The sequence below is a fragment of the Pseudophryne corroboree genome, chromosome 1 (genome assembly GCF_028390025.1).
Source record: "Pseudophryne corroboree isolate aPseCor3 chromosome 1, aPseCor3.hap2, whole genome shotgun sequence".
NCBI classification, from domain to species: domain Eukaryota; kingdom Metazoa; phylum Chordata; class Amphibia; order Anura; family Myobatrachidae; genus Pseudophryne; species Pseudophryne corroboree.
The window spans coordinates 1087682691-1087698076 of NC_086444.1; the positions used below are offsets into that span (position 1 = coordinate 1087682691).

Consider the following 15386-nt stretch of genomic DNA (forward strand, 5'->3'; position numbering starts at 1 on the left):
TGCTATAACCTATAACTGGCACTGCAGTAGTGCTCCCCAGTCTCCCCCACAATTATAAGCTGTGTGAGCTGAGCAGTCAGACAGATATATATAATATTATATATAGATAATAGATGATGCAGCACACTGGCCTGAGCCTGAGCAGTGCACACAGATATGGTATGTGACTGACTGAGTCACTGTGTGTATCGCTTTTTTCAGGCAGAGAATGGATATATTAAATAAACTGCACTGTGTGTCTGGTGGTCACTCACTATATAATATATTATGTACTCCTGGCTCCTGCTATAACCTATAACTGGCACTGCAGTAGTGCTCCCCAGTCTCCCCCACAATTATAAGCTGTGTGAGCTGAGCAGTCAGACAGATATATATAATATTATATATAGATAATAGATGATGCAGCACACTGGCCTGAGCCTGAGCAGTGCACACAGATATGGTATGTGACTGACTGAGTCACTGTGTGTATCGCTTTTTTCAGGCAGAGAACGGATATATTAAATAAACTGCACTGTGTGTCTGGTGGTCACTCACTATATAATATATTATGTACTCCTGGCTCCTGCTATAACCTATAACTGGCACTGCAGTAGTGCTCCCCAGTCTCCCCCACAATTATAAGCTGTGTGAGCTGAGCAGTCAGACAGATATATATAATATTATATATAGATAATAGATGATGCAGCACACTGGCCTGAGCCTGAGCAGTGCACACAGATATGATATGTGACTGACTGAGTCACTGTGTGTATCGCTTTTTTCAGGCAGAGAACGGATATATTAAATAAACTGCACTGTGTGTCTGGTGGTCACTCACTATATAATATATTATGTACTCCTGGCTCCTGCTATAACCTATAACTGGCACTGCAGTAGTGCTCCCCAGTCTCCCCCACAATTATAAGCTGTGTGAGCTGAGCAGTCAGACAGATATATATAATATTATATATAGATAATAGATGATGCAGCACACTGGCCTGAGCCTGAGCAGTGCACACAGATATGGTATGTGACTGACTGAGTCACTGTGTGTATCGCTTTTTTCAGGCAGAGAACGGATATATTAAATAAACTGCACTGTGTGTCTGGTGGTCACTCACTATATAATATATTATGTACTCCTGGCTCCTGCTATAACCTATAACTGGCACTGCAGTAGTGCTCCCCAGTCTCCCCCACAATTATAAGCTGTGTGAGCTGAGCAGTCAGACAGATATATATAATATTATATATAGATAATAGATGATGCAGCACACTGGCCTGAGCCTGAGCAGTGCACACAGATATGGTATGTGACTGACTGAGTCACTGTGTGTATCGCTTTTTTCAGGCAGAGAACGGATATATTAAATAAACTGCACTGTGTGTCTGGTGGTCACTCACTATATAATATATTATGTACTCCTGGCTCCTGCTATAACCTATAACTGGCACTGCAGTAGTGCTCCCCAGTCTCCCCCACAATTATAAGCTGTGTGAGCTGAGCAGTCAGACAGATATATATAATATTATATATAGATAATAGATGATGCAGCACACTGGCCTGAGCCTGAGCAGTGCACACAGATATGGTATGTGACTGACTGAGTCACTGTGTGTATCGCTTTTTTCAGGCAGAGAACGGATATATTAAATAAACTGCACTGTGTGTGTCTGGTGGTCACTCACTATATAATATATTATGTACTCCTGGCTCCTGCTATAACCTATAACTGGCACTGCAGTAGTGCTCCCCAGTCTCCCCCACAATTATAAGCTGTGTGAGCTGAGCAGTCAGACAGATATATATAATATTATATATAGATAATAGATGATGCAGCACACTGGCCTGAGCCTGAGCAGTGCACACAGATATGGTATGTGACTGACTGAGTCACTGTGTGTATCGCTTTTTTCAGGCAGAGAACGGATATATTAAATAAACTGCACTGTGTGTCTGGTGGTCACTCACTATATAATATATTATGTACTCCTGGCTCCTGCTATAACCTATAACTGGCACTGCAGTAGTGCTCCCCAGTCTCCCCCACAATTATAAGCTGTGTGAGCTGAGCAGTCAGACAGATATATATAATATTATATATAGATAATAGATGATGCAGCACACTGGCCTGAGCCTGAGCAGTGCACACAGATATGGTATGTGACTGAGTCACTGTGTGCTGTGTATCGCTTTTTTCAGGCAGAGAACGGATTATAAAGTAAACTGCACTGTCCTCACTAGTAAACTCTCTCCACTCAGTCTCTACACTTCTACAGTAACAGTACTCCTCCTAGTCAGCTCCAGTAAATCTCTCTCAGTCTCTTATAATCTAAATGGAGAGGACGCCAGCCACGTCCTCTCCCTATCAATCTCAATGCACGTGTGAAAATGGCGGCGACGCGCGGCTCCTTATATAGAATCCGAGTCTCGCGATAGAATCCGAGCCTCGCGAGAATCCGACAGCGTCATGATGACGTTCGGGCGCGCTCGGGTTAACCGAGCAAGGCGGGAAGATCCGAGTCGCTCGGACCCGTGAAAAAAAACATGAAGTTCTGGCGGGTTCGGATTCAGAGAAACCGAACCCGCTCATCTCTAGTAAAAATATTTGCAATCACATGTGAATACAGAAAAGCTTACAATCCCCTTTAAATGTAGTAAAAGACACTTTAGGGACCTTATGCAAAGCAGATTCTGTCCAAGACTTTTCAGCAATTTAACGGCTACATTTAAAGTGAGTTTTGCCTTTTAAATCTAGCGCAAATCACAGACTATGACCTTTACCACCATATCTTTCAGACTCCTGCATTTTAGCATGATTTCCCAGTTCAGTCTTTTTGCTGGTCTATTTTATTTTATTTTCAGTCACCATACATACTGTACATTTTTATTAGGTACACCTGTATGTTGCAGCAACTGAATCCATGTAAGTGTGCATATACATTATGGTGAAGATGTTCCAGATTGAGGAAGAAATATAATCCAATACCCCATTCACCATGCACAAATAACCTAGTAGTTTGCCAAGTCGACGCGGTTCCCTGTGCAGTGTGAACGGGTCACTGCCGGATTCCCGGGACGCCTGACCCGGTAATTCAACCCGGGAATAAAGAAGGGTTATTACCAACCCGGGACACGTTCACAGCATAGGGAGAGGCGGCGCTGAGATGATCTCATCTCCGGCGCCGCCTCCGCACCCGCCTCCTATGCTGGCTCCGTCACCGTCCCCGATGGCAACACGACCCGGCATATTGCTGGGTCGAGAAGCCAGTCTGAAAGAGTCCAATGCCGGGGTGCACCCGGGAAGGACCCGTTTCCAATTCCCAGGTGCGACCCGGCATTTGCGGTGTGAACAGGGTATCAGTGACTCTGAATACGCAATGATAGTTGGTGGCTGGTGGGGTGATTTGAGTATCTCATAAACTGCTTATCTCCTGGGATTTTCATACATAAGAACAGTGCTTCTCAGATCAAGTCTTCGGGTCACACTAACATAGAAACATAAAATTTGATGCTGGTAAGAACCACTTGGCCCACTAAGTCTCATGTTTTCCATAGCTCCATGCTGGAGCAGCAGAGGTACTATCTTTACCGACTGACACATTTAAAAAAAAAAAAAATCACTGGTTGTAGGTAGAGATTGCTGCCTGGCCCTTCTGATCAGAGCAGCTGGGCAGCATTTTCTAAAGGTGGGTACACACTGGTAGATATGTCTGCCGATCAATTGATCTTCAGATATGTCTATGGCAGGTCGGGCAGTGTGTTGAGCATACATACTGCCCGATCCATCGGGGACTGACATTATGAACTGGGCGGGCGTGTAAACACGCCCGCCCAGTTCAGCTGTCAATCACCGCCGGCTGCCGCAGCTTGTGTACGGGTGGTTGGCCGACCGCCCGTACACATACAGCGATGCAACAATATATTGGTAGATATATTGGCCATCGGCTGTCCGTCGTTCACCGACACGATACGTTTGTGAACAACGGAGTTCACAGACGTATCGCCCGTACACACTGGCTGACGGACCCGCGATATATTGGCCGTTCAATAGAACGGCCGATATATATCGGCCAGTGTGTACCCACCTTAAAGCTGGATACACACTGGCAGATATATCTGCAGATCAATCAATCTGCAGATATATCTGTAGATGGTACACACTGACCAACCAGCACTGCCATCTGCAGATATATCTGTGGTTGAGGACATTGGCCAATTAATCTTTCCTCTGTACACACTGGCAGATCGTCTTCATGAAATGTGCCAAATCTTCCTACAATTTACATACTGTAATGACCTAGTTTACTAAAGAGCACACAGGAAAAGGAAATAGGCACTCTATTCTCCTGTGATGCTCTGCAGCTATAACAGCAATTGTGTCACAGTACCTTGAGTCATTTTGCCAAATAAAAATAAATACTATCCACGTTTAGATATACATTAAAAGATGTTTATATTGTATGGGTCATGGATATGGCTTTGGGATGCTAAAATGGCGGCCACAGTAGTGCAGCTCTACCGCGCAGTTTTACAAATTCCTTCTCTGCTGCCCACTTATTGTATAGTATAATCAGTACTGTATATGCATCTAGGTTACACTGGGAGAGAGCAGTAGTATGGGCTTAATTCAGTAAGGATTACAGTTTCTGCTAAAAAGCAGTTTCTGCGATCAAATAGCTGCCGCCCCGAAATAGAACAAAATGCCCATCAAAAAAATTATGAATTCTCTGTCTCCTCTCATGACTCCTCCTCCCCCTCACTTCCACTAACTGTAGGTGTACTCCAAGGCTCTGTTCCTAGTCCTCTTCTTTTCTCTCTATATATACATTCTCACTAGGTAAGCTCATTAGTTCTTTTGATTTGTGAGGGACAGGTCATGTCAGACTAACTTAATTAGCTTCTACGAGGAAGTGAGCAATAATCTTGATCAAGGAAAAGCAGTGGATGTGGTCTTCCTAGATTTTGCAAAAGCCTTCGATACAGTTCCTCACAGGAGACTGATGATCAAATTAAAGGAGATTGGCCTAGGAAAACCTATTTGCACATGGATAAGCAGCTGGTTGGATAGCAAGGTACAGCGAGTAGTGGTCAACAGGAAGTCCTCAACCTGGTCCCCAGTAGTCAGCGGAATACCACAAGGGTACGTACTCGGACCACTACTGTTCAACATATCAATGACCTAGAAATAGGCCTGGAAAGCACACTGTCAATCTTTGCAGATGATACTAAACTGTGTAAGATAATTAATTAATAATTGGATGTGGAGTCCTTGCAGAATGATCTATCTAAACTTGAACTCTGGGCGTCTAAATGGAAAATGAAGTTCAATACAGACAAATGCAAGGTTATGCATTTTGGGACTAAAAACAAACTTGCATCCTACATATTAAATGGGGAACGCCTAGGGGAAACAGAGTTGGAAAAAGATTTGGGGGTATTCATTGATAATAGGCTTAATAACCATACACAATGTCAAAACACAGTAAAGAAGGCAAGTAAGGTGCTAGCGTGCATAAAAAGGGGAATTGAGACAAGGGACTCGGATGTAATCATGCCGCTGTATAAGGCATTGGTACGTCCGCACCTGGAATATTGTGTTCAGTTTTGGGCATCATTGTATAAAAAAAGACATCAGTGAACTCGAAAGTGTTCAAAGGCGAGCTACTAAATTGATTAAAGGCCTAGAAGGACTAGACTATAAAGGAAAGACTTACTAGGCTGAATATGTATACACTAGAAAAGAGGCGCCTGAGAGGAGATATTATTAATATCTTCAAATATGTAAAGGGACATCACAAAGAGTTATCAGAGGAATTATTTATTAAAAGAACACAGTTTAGGACACGTGGGCACTCGCTGTGACTGGAGGAGAGAAAGTTCCAAATGCAACGGAGGAAAGGGTTCTTCACTGTTAAGACAATCAGGATGTGGAATTCCCTGCCAGGGAAGGTGGTAATGGCGGACTCTGTAATTGGATTTAAAAAAGGAATGGATACATTTCTGAATGAAAAAGCTATCCAAGGTTATAATACTTAAAATGTCAACGTGGTTAATCCGGGGGTAACATGGGTTATAGTAGCTAACTAGTCATAAAACATTATTTAGCAAGTATGTAGAATCATCACAACTTAAAACAGATTGAACACGATGAGCAATTTGCTTCTATTCAACCTCAAATACTATGTTACTATGTTACTATCTCTATGCTGATGACACTCAAATCTATCTTTCCTCTCCGGACCACTCCCCTGCTCTCTTCACTCGAATCTCCAACTGTCTCTCTACTATCTCTGTTTGGATGTCCCAGTGCTTTCTTAAACTTAACATGTTTAAGACTGAGCTGATCATCTTCCCTCCCTCCCGCATAACCTCACCTCCCACAATCTCACTATCTATTGATGGCACTACTATTTCCTCTAGCCCCCAAGTGTGCTTTCTTATAGTAATCCTTTACTCCTCCCTCTCATTCAAACCACACATTCAGCACCTCTCACAAACCTGTTGTTTTCATCTAAAAAATATTTCCAGGATCAGACCCTTTCTGACCCAGGATGCTAATAAGACCCTTATCCACTCACTGGTCATCTCCAGACTGGACTACTGTAATCTCCTCCTGACTGACATTCCTGACAAATACCTCTCTCCACTCCAATATATCCTCAATGCTGCTGCCCGGCTCATTTTCCTCACAAAACGCACTATGTCCACCTCTCCTCTCCTACAAGACCTTCACTGGCTTCCCTTCCCTTTCAGAATCCATTTCAAGCTTCTCACACTTGCTTACAAAGCCCTCACCCACTCCTCTCCCATTTACATCTCTGACCTTATCTCCCCTTACACTCCCACCCGTCCTCTTCACTCTGCTAATGCACGCTGACTCTCCTGCCTACTGATTACTTCCTCCCACTCCTACCTCCAAGATTTTTCACGTGCTGCTTCAATTCTCTGGAATTCCCTACCTCACCCCCTCAGAATCTCCACCTCTCTACAAAACTTCAAAAGGGCTCTCAAGACCCACTTCTTCACCAAACCCAGCCAAATCTCATCCTAACCCTCTGTTCCACGCTCTCTGTGTACCCCGTCTGTGTCACCCCTGTCTGTCTACCCCTCCCCTTTAGAATGTAAGCTCTCACGAGTAGGGCCCTCTTCCCTCATGTGCTTATCCTTTCTCTTACTGTAATAATCTTCAACTGCATCAACTCCAGCAGTCCTCTGCCACCTGATACTTATTTCAGTGTTATCTGCTGATGTAGCTATATTTATTTACCCTGTACTTGTCCTATATTGTCTTCAACTGTAAAGGCCCATACACACTTGACGATGCACACGTCGTTAACGACTTCCCTTGAACTTCCCTTGAACAGCTGAGCAAACGACATGAGCATACAGACTACCAAAGACCAAAGACCATTTATCGTTGAAGCATCCAAACTGAACAGTTTATTAAAATAATGAGCTGGGAACAGGGCTGGTGAACAGTGGCTTGGTCGTTGGTCGTTCACACCATACACATTCAACGACATCTCTGGTCGGTAACGTCCATAGTGGAAATTGAGCGTACATGCTCCACAGATAAGCAAGGGTCGTTAACGTCCCACGGGGCCGCGCATCGGTGGTCGTCAGATGCATACACACTTGACGATATAATGAGCGACGCCGTTGATGAGGGCTGAAATGAACGACGTCGCTCATTTTATCGTCAAGTGTGTATGGGCCTTAAGTTGCTGTTTTCCTGTTTTGATTATTTGTTTATGTAGTCTGTAATTGGGCGCTGGGGAACCCTTGTGGTGCCATATAAATGAAGGATAATAATAGTAATAATAATAATAATAATAATAATAATATGTGCCTGGGCATGTTTTTATTTATGCACAGCTTCTATTTATAAATGTAAACATTATAATCATATTTACAATTATATACATAATAAATAAATAGAGATCATTGCATCATGATAGTTACCATTTACATAGCTCAAATTTGTTTTCTATCACTTTATCACACTTTCATTTTAAACATTTTCCTTGATCCACATAATTTCTGTGAATCTATTTCAGGGAAATTCCCCAACATTCCCCACTGACTCAATATTTAACACATTCATCCATCTATCATAAAACCACCACCTCCATACACTCCCACATTTATCCACAATCCTACCTTCATTCATACCATTCACCTTCCTTACATACTGGACTACCAGCAAACAATTATAACTAGAGTAACATATCTGCATATGTTAAGGTGTATGCAAACCCCTTCTTTAAAAAAATGAAACAAAACCTAATCAACTGAGAAATAGTGACCAGGACAGAAAAGAGGAGGTCTTCCACCACCCACTAAGGGGGTTTCAACTGGCGCCACAATCTGGATCAGCTGACAGTGTCCAGTCTCCTCTTCTCCATATCCATCATCCGATCCATATCCATCATACGACCCACCACCTCTTCACAGGGAAGGACTTTTCCTCTCAAAATAACCAGACACCATGCCTGCAACATGTGGAACATAACCGCTAAGCTGACTAGAAAAATTGTGTCTACATCAAAGCTCCCATACCCTTTGAATGCCCCGTAAACCCATTCTGGGTAACTGAGCCCCGAAAGGCAAGGGATGCCTATGGCAACCAACACGGCTTTGTAAACCTTTATGTTAAAGGTACATCTGCAGAAGAAGTGGTCCATTGTCTCCTCCTCCCCTTTACATTCCTCCCGTGGGCAAACACGATCATCTGCACTTCTAAATTTGATGTTTTGCCTAACATACAGCATCCTTTGAAAAGAGAACCAGGCAATATCCCTAAACTTCAGAGGTACTCTCTGGGAATTTACTAGATTCAATCCTTCTGTAAGAACATTACCAGGGCAGTCTTTCAGGGCCAACGGGACATAAAAGTGGGAACACAAGACCCTCTTCCCCAACTCTTTTCTCGAGAGATCCCTTATATTACCCACCTCCAGACCGCATCGCCTGATCACCTTCATACACTGGATCACACAGATCGGGAAGTAGCCTCTCTGAGCCCGAAAAATTCTCAGTCTGCCATCCTGTAACCATACTCCAATAAAGGAAGACACCCATTCCCTAAAGCCATTTACCCACCAAGGGGGCGTCTCTAAGCAGAGACCACCAACATTTAGCTTCAGAAAAGCTGTTACAAAGACAGCAGGGTTTACCACGTCAAATCACCCTTCAGCCCTCGGTCTGTAAGTGATACCTCTTTTCATGATGTTCATCTTGTTCCCCCACAATAGCTGAAAAATAAAAAAGGAATTCATTCTAGTCCACAAAGACGGTGGCAAAAAACATACTTAGCTGACATACAAAAACTTCGGGATCAGGTAAGTTTTACACAGGCCCACCCTTTCCCTCAGAGAGAACTTCCATCCTATCCAGCTCTTTACGGGTTGCACCATCCAGTTTCCCAACCCAATTTGGACTGGTGTAGTCACCATGATCAAATTTGATGCCCAAGATTTTTATACTTTGACTGGCCTTGGGGAGGCTGTCCAGAAGATCAAACTCATTGCCTTCCCCATCCAGAAAGCTTCACACTTGTCCTGATGGACTATGGAACCTGAAGCTCTTGAATATTCCATGACCAGTTGGTCTACATCACGTGCCTCTGCCACCGATGACAGGACTACTACTGTCATCAGCACAGGCTACTACACTCAAAGGAAACTCTGGGTTCAGCTGCACCCCTTCCAACATGCCGCCCTCAACCCTTCTTATATAAGGATCGATTGTAAACACGTACAAAAGAGGGCTCAGGGGACAACCTAGATGAACACCAGAGTCTACTGAAAATGCAGGCCCTACCCAACCATTCACAAGTGGGAAGCTCTCTGCCTTTTTATACAAAACTTTCAGCCAATTTACCGCCCTTATAGGGAAACCATACCTTTCAAGTAAGGTTCACAGGTACTCATGATTGATCAAAAGCCTTAGACTGATCCAATGCCAGCAGAAACTTATTCATCTTTCCAGCACTGCACCTTTTAAGAGCCTCCTGGACACCAAGGACAGCAGTAAAGGTACTGCAGCCCTTTACAGTACAGTGGTGAGAAGGTGAAAGTACAAGCTCTGAAAATTCCTTTAGCCTGTTGAAATTTTTTTTTGACAGAATCTTTCTGTCCATATTGAGAAGAGCGATGGGTCGCCAGTTCTCAATATGGACCAGGTCCTTACCTTTGGACAGCAAAATAAGAGTTGACTGTCTCTTGGAAGGAGGGAGTACATCCTGATACAGGCTAGTATTATATACTTCCATAAGACGAGGAGCCAGGATATCTAAGAATTCTTTATAGAATTCAGCTGTTAAACCATCTGGTCCTGGAGATTTTTTTGGAGTTAACATGCCAATTGCCTCTCTGACCTCCTCCACACCTATTTTTCTGTTCAAACAGTCAAAAAAAGCATCTAACTCCACGAGACCAGGTGTCACCCTCAGAAATGCCTTCATCATTTCTCTGTCAAGTGCCTTCCCAGACTAGAGTTCAGAGTAGGACCTGATGACTTTTAGGATGCCTTCCTCACCCTTCTGAAGCACACCCTCTCCATCAACAAGCCCTCTTATCTCTTTAACATCAATCCCCCTTCTACAACTCTGGTAGGGATCCGGGGAGTGTTTCTTTCTGTAATCCCCCTCCAAAATCAAAGAAGACAGACGGCTATACTGATGTTCTCTCATCTGTGATTTCACCCGGGAGATTTCCCCACTATCCCGCTGTAAAGAGATCAGGAAATCTAATCTCTTTCTTACAGTATAGTAGGTATTTTTTTAACCAAGTTTTTTTTACTACTAGCCTTCTGAAAAGATTTCGGGCTCTCTTTTTTTACTTCCTCCCACCACTCTGTCAGCGTCCGGGGTCTTACCGGCACGCTGGGGCCGCTGGGCTGGCTTCACAGGCGGCTGGGCAGCGGCGGAGGAGGGCTGTTGCGCCGGGTCCAAGGGCAGCGGTAGCAGCGGTGAGGGGGTCCGCTCGTGGTGGCAGGATGCCACTGCAGCGGGTCTCTCTTGCTGAGCTGTTGCTAGGAGACCAGAGGCAGGGAGCTGTGTGGCTATGTAAAAAGGTCTGCATTACGGGGCGCCGCCATGTTGGAGACCAAGTTTGAGGCATAGTTCTTGCTTCCTGTTCCTTCCAGCCAATTCCAGGAAACTTCTTCCTATAAAAGCGGGCTGGTTTAGGACAGGGACGCCAGTGCTTCAAGTTACAACCCTATTGTAGGTGCTTTAGCCCTGTGCTCCCAGGATTCTTGCCGTATTCTGGTTACTCCTAATCCTGCTTAGCCGGTTCTCAGTTGCTGCTGCAGCCCTGCCATTCCTAACCCGCTGCTGCCTGTGGAAACGCTCCCGGAAAACCCGGTCCAGTAAGACCCTTTGGGCACGGTCGGCCTCGGGTCTCCTGCCTCATCTTTCAAGCCACAGTCCGCAGATCTTTGTCTCCAGCCATGTCTTTGAAACCACCGTCCACAGTCTGCAGCTCATTATCTCCAGCCTTGTCTTTCAACCACAGTCCACCGTTCCTTGTCTCCAGCCACATCTCCAACTACCATTCACAGTTCCACAGTTCATTGTCTACAGCCTCGTCTTTCAAATCACAGTCCACAGTTCTTTGTCTCCAGCCACGTCTTTAATCATCATTCACAGTTCCGCAGTTCATTATTTACAACCTCGTCTTTCAAGCCACAACCCGAAGTTCTTTGTCTACAACTACGTCCTTAAGTCATCATTCACCAGCCACAGTTCTCTACCTCAGCCCTGTCCACAAGAACTACAATCCACTGACTCTTAGCCCTGCCTATGCTCTTCATTGCCCCATGTCCTATGAGAAGGAACTATATCCAACCCCCTCGTCTTGTTCACCCACAGACAACTACCTCCTTGGGCAAGTCTCAGCTGCCGGATCCTTAAACCTTGCCAGCCGTGACACACTCCGATCTACTCCAGCCTGCCCCCAAAAGTCACTCCTGCGCCTGAAAAAACGCCCTGAAAGACTGTCTTACTTCCTTGAGAAGCTCAGCATTCAGACATCATAGACCCCTCCCTTTCTGGAAGGATTCTGAGGCATTCAAAACAAAACATAAGTACCCGTGATCGGAGAACTCTACAAACTTTATCTCTGAAGGTAAAGTGTTTGAGGACTCCTTAACAAAAAACCTGTTTATCCTAGATCTGCGCTGACCACAAAAGTAAGTGTAACCCGTGAGGTCTGGTTGATTTTTAATGTGTACATCAACCATACCTCCCTGACTAACCATACTAACTAAAAAAATCTCATCATAGTTCAGCCTCAGTCCTCTGGTGCCTCCCCTGTCTTTCGGCCTAATGACAGCATTAAAATCACCCCCAAAGATGACTTACTAGGCCGTGAACAGGAAGGGTTTAATCATTTCAAAAAGACATTTCCTATCCCAGCGAGACTGGGGGCCATAGATGTTGATAAGCCTAAGGTTATGTCCTCTTAAAGTGACATCCAAAATCATACACCTTCCCACTTGTAACTCAACAACCTTGTGCACGGTTACCATGTCAGTAAAAAGTACTGCCACCCCACCATGTGGCTCAGCAGCAAGAGACCAAAAAGAGGGCCTGCGCCTCCACTACCATTAAGCTTTGTGAAGGGCTGCCAGTCTGCTGATCCCAGTTTCTTGTAAGAACAAGATGTCCACATCCTGTTTGTCAAAAACTCAAAAGCCAGAAACCGAGGATGTATGGATAACACGGAAGTCACATTCATTGTGATTCCAGATTATTGAAATGGACTATGCACATACATTACTCTAGTTATCATCACCACCACCCCAACACCACAGTCTATACATGCATGTGGCAATTCCTCAATCACAACCACATCCACACCAGCCACTTTAGGACCAGGGTCAAGGGGTTCCCTTGCATCCAATGACCCAGGGCCAGACTCATTATTTTGATTGATCTGACTCTCAGGTTCACTATTTGCCTCTTTCCCTATCACCATCACTTCCTCCTCAGCAGCAACCACCTCCACACCGACCTCCTCCTCCTCAAACAGTGGCTTCCCAAACTCCTCCTACTCCTCTTTCCCTTCCTCCAATTCAATCCCTATTGGATCCCACTCTAAACTTTCTGCTGCAATATCCTCTATTTCACTGCCTGCATTCCCTCCTCTCTCCTCCCTCCTTCTCTTCCCTACCATTTTGATTAGTTCTTTCCTTTCTTTGTTCTTTCTGCTCTGTCTTCTTGGTTTAAATCTTTGTTCCCCTTTTTCTAGACCCACTTCTCCCTCCTCTTCCTCATCTGTGGAGAATACCCCAAACCTATTTGAAAAAATCACCCCCTCCTCCACTTTCCTCTTTGTTGTTTTTCCACCTTTTTTTCCATTTGTAACCAGGATTGGGGCTGGGATTGGGCCTGAGGCTGAGCTTTGCATCTTCTGACACTTTCTTTCCAATTTCCCATACCATCCCTTTCTCTTGGTTTACTTTAACTACCCCCACCCCCAGGAGTTCTCTTTTCTGAACTTCTAGTTTCTTCAAAGTTCATGCCACCCCTGTTGTTATGACTTGCCATGGGGCAACGACTGTAGGCTGTAGGGGTGTCCCATCTCCCCACACAGGTTACATTTCACCTTATTACATGTTCTAGATCAGGGCTGGCCAAACCAGTCCTCGAGATCTACCAACAGTTCACATTTTCCAGACCACCTAGCTGGTGCACAGGTGTTGTCATTACTAATTAAGATGTGCTGCATTAATTCCTAACTGACAATTCTACAGATCTCCAAGAGGCCTGGAAAATATGAACTGTTGATAGCTCTCGAGGACCAGTTTGGCTAGCCATATTCTAGCTGTATGTCCACTCTCCACACACATTGAATATTTCACACCCCCACACTCACCACTGAGGTGCCCAGCCACACCACATTTAAAACATGTCCTTGGCTGACCAGTATAAAATATCTGCACTCGATCTCGACCTACAGTATATACGCAGCAGATAGAATATGGTGCACACCGGTCAACCCAGGATGCAGATGTACACTGGCCAACCAAGCACCTCCCCACACTCCCATTGTGTTCCATTTTCCTGATGTCTGATTGCAATTCACATTGCCTGCTTAACCAAAACCTGATATCTTCCTCAGGTATGGATTCATTGCGGACCAGGATGGTTACTTTTATGTCATTTTGCTTCTCCATCAAATCCACCTCATAATTATAGTAACCATCCTTGTCCTTGTTTACTGACCACTTTCTCCAAAAAATATACACTGTTTCCTTATTATAAAAGCTGACATCATACGCAACAGATTTTATAGGATGAATACAGGCGTATTATTTCTGTATGTATACCCAAGAGAAAAAATGAATCTAAGAAAATCAGTTTTAAGTGGGGGGTACCATCACCTACCCACCTAAACTGGACCAGGTTCCATCTCAGTCTCTGGCCACCACTACCACCACCAAATCTTGAATCCTTATTTCCATAACTTTTCCCCATACCTGCCGCCATTTGTGCATAAGACATTCCTTCCGGGTTAGGCTTGCCCGCACTCTCTCCACCTTCCGTCACTGAAAGAGAAACACGTGGAGTTGAATTGACAATTTGACTTTGCATTTTCCCCCCAACATTTTTATACCTTCCTTCTGGGATGTCTTAGCCTTCTTTTTCTTTATTTCTGCACTGATTAATAACAATGCTTCCTTAACCCTGGCAGGAGCTGGAATATTCCCATACATTAACTGTACAACTTCTTTCTCACCAGCATCCAAACCGGGCCGTCTTAACAGCAGTGTGGGCCCCTGGGCACAGCAATGCACTGGGGCCCCTACCCATCCTCCAGGGGAGGGGGTGCTATCAGAAGCAGCTTTGATGTCCCGCGGGCGGTATGGGGTGTTCTATCTTCTGCTCAGCATATAAGACCTGGAGCAGTAATTTCTGCTAATTACTGCTTTACTGCACAGATGGGGAGGGAGGGAGAACACTAAACTGTAGAAGGTGGCATTGGGATGAATGAAGGGGCCTCGGTACATGACTTTCAGGGTGTTATGGGGTGTTTAATATGTAAGGGAGGGGTCGATAGTGGAGTGAGCTTAATATTCATCATTTTCTGTTGAGAGAGCAGCTTGCTTGACTGCAGATATCTCAAGTTCCTGGAAAAAGATTTCTTAGCTCTGAATGGGATAACATATTAGAGTGCCTCACCTGCCAGGAGGTACTGGGGACTTGGGGATCAGAGTTCAGGAGCCAGAGCAATCCACCAATGAATATATAAAATTGCATATTAGGCGTGTGGAGCTTGAGCAGGGACCAGCTGCTTGAAGGCTGATATCTCTGGTTCTGCGCATAGTAGAGAAAATCTGCCAGTGTCCACCTAAAGTGGAGAGTCCCAGCTTTTGAACTGTATCCTCAGAA

At 44.6% G+C, this 15386-nt stretch overlaps 1 protein-coding gene and 1 long non-coding RNA gene across 2 annotated transcripts in view; one reads left to right on the forward strand and one right to left on the reverse strand.

The window, feature by feature from the left end:
* LOC134927206 (uncharacterized) overlaps positions 1 to 15386 on the forward strand; it is a 605974-nt gene that overhangs the window by 65065 nt on the left and 525523 nt on the right. The gene's annotated exons all lie outside the window — the stretch shown is intronic.
* Positions 5823 to 15386, reverse strand: part of LOC134992339 (uncharacterized) — a 50837-nt gene continuing 41273 nt past the window's right edge. Inside the window, exons 2-3 of the long non-coding RNA XR_010196565.1 lie at positions 14474 to 14542; positions 5823 to 5951 (exon numbers count right to left, since the gene is read on the reverse strand). This is a non-coding gene — a long non-coding RNA (uncharacterized LOC134992339). The remainder of the gene's footprint in view (positions 5952 to 14473; positions 14543 to 15386) is intronic.